The sequence below is a fragment of the Thrips palmi genome, unplaced genomic scaffold, assembly GCF_012932325.1.
Source record: "Thrips palmi isolate BJ-2018 unplaced genomic scaffold, TpBJ-2018v1 HiC_scaffold_18, whole genome shotgun sequence".
In the NCBI taxonomy this organism is placed as follows: Eukaryota; Metazoa; Arthropoda; class Insecta; order Thysanoptera; family Thripidae; genus Thrips; species Thrips palmi.
Genome location: NW_023144627.1, coordinates 17,011,887 through 17,018,314, shown reverse-complemented (window position 1 = coordinate 17,018,314; position 6,428 = coordinate 17,011,887).

Below are 6,428 nucleotides of genomic sequence, written 5' to 3'. Positions count from 1 at the left end.
CTCTCTTCCCCGTCTTCTGCTTTCCATCATCGCCTCTATCCCCTCTCTCAACAGGGACACTCATTTTCCAAGAGCGGTAATATAATTCTTGCCGCCCTCTAAATACCTTTTACGGAATAACAGCTCCCGCGGGCGGAGCGGCAGAGCGAGCGGCCTACGCCTTGCCTCTGTCTCGTGTCTTCTGTCCTCCTCCCACCGCCCGGGGCCCCTATCCTCTATCCCCTATCCCCCAACCCGCGTCTCCCCGTCCCATGTGACGACTCCAAAACGACCGAGAAGAGCTCGGAGATATAAAAACACCAAACACGCCAGGCCCAAAAAATAAAAAAGGCCAGAAGGGAATAAACGAACAGCAGCAGCTACAACACATGCAACTAATTCCTGTTCCCCCTTCCCTTCTCGTTCGTTCATCTCTCTCTCTCCTCTCTCTCTCTCTCTCTCTCTCTCTCTCTCTCTCTCTCTCTCTCTCTCTCTCTCTCTCTCTCTCTCTCTCTCTCCCTCCCTCCCTCTCTCTCAAGTGTGATTCAGTCTCCCTCCCTCGTGTCGTGACTCTTGCTTCTTTCTTTTCCACAAGACATAAAATGTCTGCCGGCGACGGCGGGCGGGGCGGGGTGGGGCGCGGGGAGAGGCGGGGCGGTGGATATCGCCCTGCAGGCTCGGCCGGGGCTCTGCAGGGCTTGCTTGCTTGCTCTGCGGGGCGGGGCGGTGGCGGGGCGGGGCGCGACTCCTAACAGGCCTAAATGTCGACGGCGCAGCTTATTGTGCATGTCGCTACAAGCCCCTCGCCTCCGAGGCCCTCGTAGGACACGACGCGTAGGACACGACGCGGGCACGGCACTGCCACGGCACTGGCGACTGGCGACCACGCCGCCACGCCTCACCGCGCGCGGCCCAAGGCGCGTCGCGAAATTGCTTGTGAAAAGCCGTGGCAGGGTGTGGGCGGGCGTCGGCACAGTTTCTAAATTCTTTGACACGGCCGAGGAGGGGGGAGTCCAACCTCGGCCCGCCACTAAACAGGTACGCCGGGAACTCGATCCGAGCGGACACGGCCACGGCCGGACACCCACGGCGATGAGGCCACACAAGTAGCGCATCATGCCGATAGCGGCAAGGCCCGGCAAGGCCCGGCAAGGCCGCGCATGCAGTGCAGTGCGTGCAGGCCCGCGTGCTGCCATCGCACAGTGGGCCAGAAGACCGGTGGAGGCGGCCGAAACTCTAGACGCGTTTTGAGCTCCAGAGTCGCTAAATGGGACTCGGACCGAACGTGTGACCCCACCAATGGATTCCTCGTTCTTAGAGCAACCCATTGGTGGGGTCACACTTCGGTCCGAGTCCCATTTAGCGACTCTGGAGCTCAAAACACGTCTAGAATTTTGGCCGCCTCCACCGGTCTTCTGGCCCACTGTGCTGCGTCGCTCCGTCTCTCTCGCACCAACGCGCGGCGCTCCACGAGTGCGACAGAGACGGAGCGACGGCGGACACGTGTGTGTTTTGACACGCGGCAATCGATTCAACGCCGCCTAGCCGTCACGGAGTCACGGGGCACTAAACTCGAAACGGCAGTGCAGCGGGCCGCGTCCGCGCCGCGGTTCGTCGCGCTGTCTCTCTCGCACGCGCCACTCCCCGTGAGTGCGACGGAGACAGCGCTACTCGGAATCGACCTGCAGCGGCGGGGCAGCGGCGGGGCAGCGGCGGGGCAGCGGCGGGGCAGCGGCGGGGCAGCGGCGGGGCAGCGGGGGCGGCGGGGCAGCGGCGGGGCAGCGGCGGGGCAGCGGCGGGGCAGCGGCGGGGCAGCGGCGGGGCAGCGGCGGGGCAGCGGCGGGGCAGCGGCGCAGGCGGGGCAGCGGCGGGGCAGCGGCGGGGCAGCGGCGGGGCAGCGGCGGGGGGCAGCGGCGGGGCAGCGGCGGGGCAGCGGCGGGGCAGCGGCGGGGCAGCGGCGGGGCTGCACTGTGAAATTGAACTCCTCGCTTGTCTGCGTTATGCCTGTTCGCGTTGTCCTGTCCTGTCGTGTCCGTGTGTTGTCCGCGCCCCGCCGCCACGCCGCCCCGCCGCGCTGCCGTCCTCTCTCCGCGTTTTGTTCTTTTGTTACAGGGAACGGGGAACACGGCCGAGACGCAGCAGGAACAAAGAACGCAAGAGGGACAATGGTGGAAATAAAGTACGAGGAAACAAGAAGGAAAACAAGAGGAGGATGGCATGCCAATACAATATAAGTGATTTGCCACGAAGCGACGCGAAAGAAACGCGAAGAAAAGGGAAAGCGACGCGAAGAAAATGTGAATAGTAGAAGCGGTACAAGGCGCAGCAACCAGTGTGCAGGTTTCAAATATGGCAGTGATGTCTCGGCGAGCATGCCCTGCAGACCGATTCCGAGAGTCGTTTTCGTCACTCTGTCTCTCGCGCACCCATACGGGAAGCCCCATGAGTGCGAGAGAGACAGCGCGACGAGAACGACTCTCGGAATCGATCTGCAGGTCTGCAGGGCCTGCTTGTCGCGGGGCAGCTCGACGCGTGTCGAGATGGTCGAGACGAGACGGCGATAGCGGAGCCATGAGCGGAGGAGCCATGGCCGTGCCGGTTGCCGGAGGCCGAGCCGGAGGCCGAGCCGGAGGCCCGGGGAATGGAGGTGTCAGCCGTCACGCTAGCAGCGCCAGCACCGTGCATACATCATCGGCGTGGCCAGCCATGGGCCAGCCGAGGATCATGCCGTCGCTCTGTCTCTCTCGCACTCATGGGGCATCCCGTAGAGTCCGTGGGGTGCGAGAGAGACAGAGCGACGAGCCTTCGGAATCACTCAGCCGCGCCGCCAGACACCTATCATCGTGCCGGCATTGCCGTTTAGGACCCGCAGCGCGATTACTCTCGTCGCTGTCTCTCTCGCACTCGTGGGGCGTGCGGCGGGGGTCCGAGAGAGACAGAGCGAGCGCCTGCAAAGCGGCTGCCCACATCAAAATGATGTCAGAGTGGAGTCGGGAGTCCCGGCCCGGGTCGGAGCGTTGGGACGTCAGAAGGGCCTCCATGGCGTGCCGGGCGTGCCTGGCGGCGGCGAGTCCGAGACAGTCCGCCGCGGCCCGGCCATGGCCCCGGCCATGGGCCCGGCCGGCCCGATGACACGACACGGCTTGCTCTGCTTGCTCGTGCTGCAGGCGGCGGGGAGGCGCGGCGTGGGGCCGGGGACCCCGTGGGGGACCCCTAGGGGCACCCACATCACAAGAAGATATCGTCTGCTGTGTGGGCTGCGGGGCGAAAGGGAAAGGGGGAGGAGAGGGGAGGGAGTTGTTGGCGCCCGCGGGTCTGCCGCCCGGCCTGTCATTACAAGTAAGTTATTAAGGCGAGGAGGAGGGGGGGGGGAGGCCGCCAAACTGGGTGTTCGAGCGCACGCTCCCCCCGCCCCGCCCCGCCCCGCCCCGCCCCGCCCCGCCCGGGGCCTCGGAAAGAAGGAGCGAGTATAACGCCCTGCCGCCTTGCCGCCTCACCGCCGAGGCTCCACGCCGTGCTCCACGCGGTGCTCCACGCGGTGCTCCGTGCCCCCGCGCGACGCCCTGGCAGCCTCCCCTCCGGAGGGCCCCTCCCCGTCCTCCCGGGGGAGCGGATCAAGGCAAGCCGTGAATAATTTAAAACAAGCCACAGCAGGGGCGGCCTGTGGGCCAGAAGACCGGTGGAGGCGGCCAAAACTCTAGACGCGTTTTGAGCTCCAGAGTCGCTAAACAGGACTCGAAACGATCGTGTGACCCCACCAATGGATTCCTCGTTCGGAGAGCAGTTCATTGGTGGGGTCACACGTTCAGTTCGAGCCCCATTTAGCCGCGGCTCTGGAGCTCGAAACGCGTCTATAGTTTTGTCCGCCTTCATCGGTCCTTCTGGTCCACTGTGCGGCCTGGCGCCTGGCGGCTCAGGCTCATTCCGCCGAACGGCGGCGGTGCTCTGTCTCCCTCGCACCCCCAACTGCACGCCCCATGAGTGCGAGAGAGACAGAGCGGCCGGCCTCCGCCCGGTTTGGTTAGCGGACGCTCGGTTTGATTGATTCGGGACAACAGGACATGCATGAGCGACCGGCTGCCGTGTGCTTGTGTGCGGCCAGCGGGTAGGCAGTGTGTGCGCGCGGTGTGTGGTGTGCGGTGCGGGCAGGGCAGCGAGGCGTGAGTGGGTGGCTCCACTGCGGTGCACTGCGGTGCACTTGTTTACGAGGCCTGAGGCACTGGCAGCGCAGCGCGGTGGCGCGGCCGCGGCGGCGTGCAGCGCAGTCATGGTGCAGTCGTGGCGCTCCAGGCAGCCTCTGGCGGCCTCTAGCGGCGGCGGCACGAAACGCAGCGGCGGCCGAGCCGCGCACCAAGGGAACCAAGACACGGACACGAAGACGGGGAGCGCCTGCGTAGCGAGGGATAGGCAACCCGTGGTGCGCGCCGGTGTGGCGGGCCGCGGGCACACTGTAGGGCTGCGGCATTACCATTACCATTAAGGGCTAGACCACACATGATCGTATGCCATTTCGGGCCCGACACATGCCCGCCTGCACTGCAAAACGAGACATGGCCGTCCTTACTAAGGTGACACTTTTTCCCGGCGGAGAAGAACCTCAAGCGGCTACGACTCCCACTCGCAGTATGGCCAGTCAGGGTGAAGGAGTACATCCCCCCCGAGGGGGGTATGCAGGCCTCCACCCCGGAACAGCGCCTACGAGCACAACCGGTTCCGGTGCCCCGTAGGGCTGCGGCAGGCGCTTGCTGCGGACTGGACGGACTGGCTCCGAGCGGAATGGAAAGGCCCTTGTGTCTCTCTCGCACTCATGGGGCGTCCCGGACCTCCCGCAACGAATCAGCCCGCCGGTTCGTGTTCTGCCACTTGAGCCAACTTCTCGACAGATGACTCCGCCTCCAACTCGCGCCCTCAGACCGAAGACTCCGCCGCTCCCCCGACGCGTTTCCGTGTTTTCGTTTTCGCTCCAGATGTTCTAAATGTTCCAAATGCTGAGCGGCGCTGCGCGATGCGAAAAGGGCGAAAGGAAAGGAAGAGAGCTTTCGGCTTCGGCCAAACTTTTTGCCGGATATTTTTATTTTGTTTTTATTTTCCCCATCCCTCGAGCTCCGCGTCACTCCGCTGCAAAGCGCGGCGCAGCGAGCTCAGCGAGTTCGCGGGGACGCGGAAATAGAAATAAACAACTTTCGAAAAGAAAAAGCGCGAAAAGCTCGTCGCGGCGGCGCCGGCTGCCATGCAAAGCGGGTGGAGGCCCCCCCTCCCCTCCCCTTCACCGCCCGCCCGACGGAGTGCTCAACCGCAATAAACAGAGGCCGTACTTTACTGCAATTAAGGATTCTCACCAGGCTCTCAGCCCCCTCCCCTCCGCTCCCCTCCGCGCGCGGTCCCCGCCGCCGCAGCAACAGCCACCTCCTGGCACCGCAAGCCACAACACAGCCCTGGCCTCGAGGACTTGCCCGCCCGGCTGCCTGGCTTGCCTGGCTTGCCTACCCACGTAGGGTGCGCGACGCCACCGCCGCCCCCGCCGCCCCGCAGTACCGACTCCACTCACTCCAAGGACGGAAGCGACCCCCACCCCCTCTCGGCACCGCTGTATAGCCTAAAGTGGCGCTAACAGCGCAAAATTTTCGCTTTATTTTGCGGCGCCGGATGGCCTGAATGGCTCGTTTCCGCCTCGATAAAACGAGAAGCCCCCTCCCCCCTCTTCCTTTTCCGAGGCCAAAGTCGTCATCCTCGCGAAGCGCGAAGCCCCCCTTGATCCTCTTCGGCGCGGTGGGCGGCCGCGCGAAGGAGGGGGAGGGGGTGACTCTAGGCGGGCCGCGCCGCCGCGCCGGGGCTACTAGCCGGCTTGCACATCGTCAAACTACTATCAACTTGTCACCCCGCAGCCCTCGAGCTCTGCAGCCCTTGCAGCCCCCGCCCCCAGCGTCCCCGCTAGCCTTCCCTCAAGCCTCCTTGGCCGTATCGAGCTGCCCTGGCTCCGCGCTCCGTTCCACGTTTTCGCCCTTCATTAAATAACCAAGCACCCTCCGCGTAGTCCGCTCTGCGTTTTCAACTTTTATTTTCTCTGCCATTCTTCCCTGCCGCACTCTTATAAATTTTATATTCTCTTTCGGGTGCCGCCCGTCCCCGTCCCCCTTCCTGCCCATTGCCGGCATCGCCCTGGCCGCGTTGGCCCTTGCGCCCTTGGCGCCCTTGGCGAAGGGCTTGAAGGGCTCGCCGACGCATGGCAAGCCGCCCTGCAAGCCGCCCTGCAGCAGACTGACTCCGAGAGCCGTTTTCTCCGCTGTCTCTCCCGCACTCAAGGGGTGTCTCCTCCAGATAAGAGAGACAGAGCGACGAAAACGGCTGCCGGCTGTAGGACGGAGGGCCACGCGGCTGGACCTGCAGCCTTGACCATCCACTTCACAAAGCTTGGAACTTCTTTGTGGTGCTGTGAGAGTAAGGCTTGG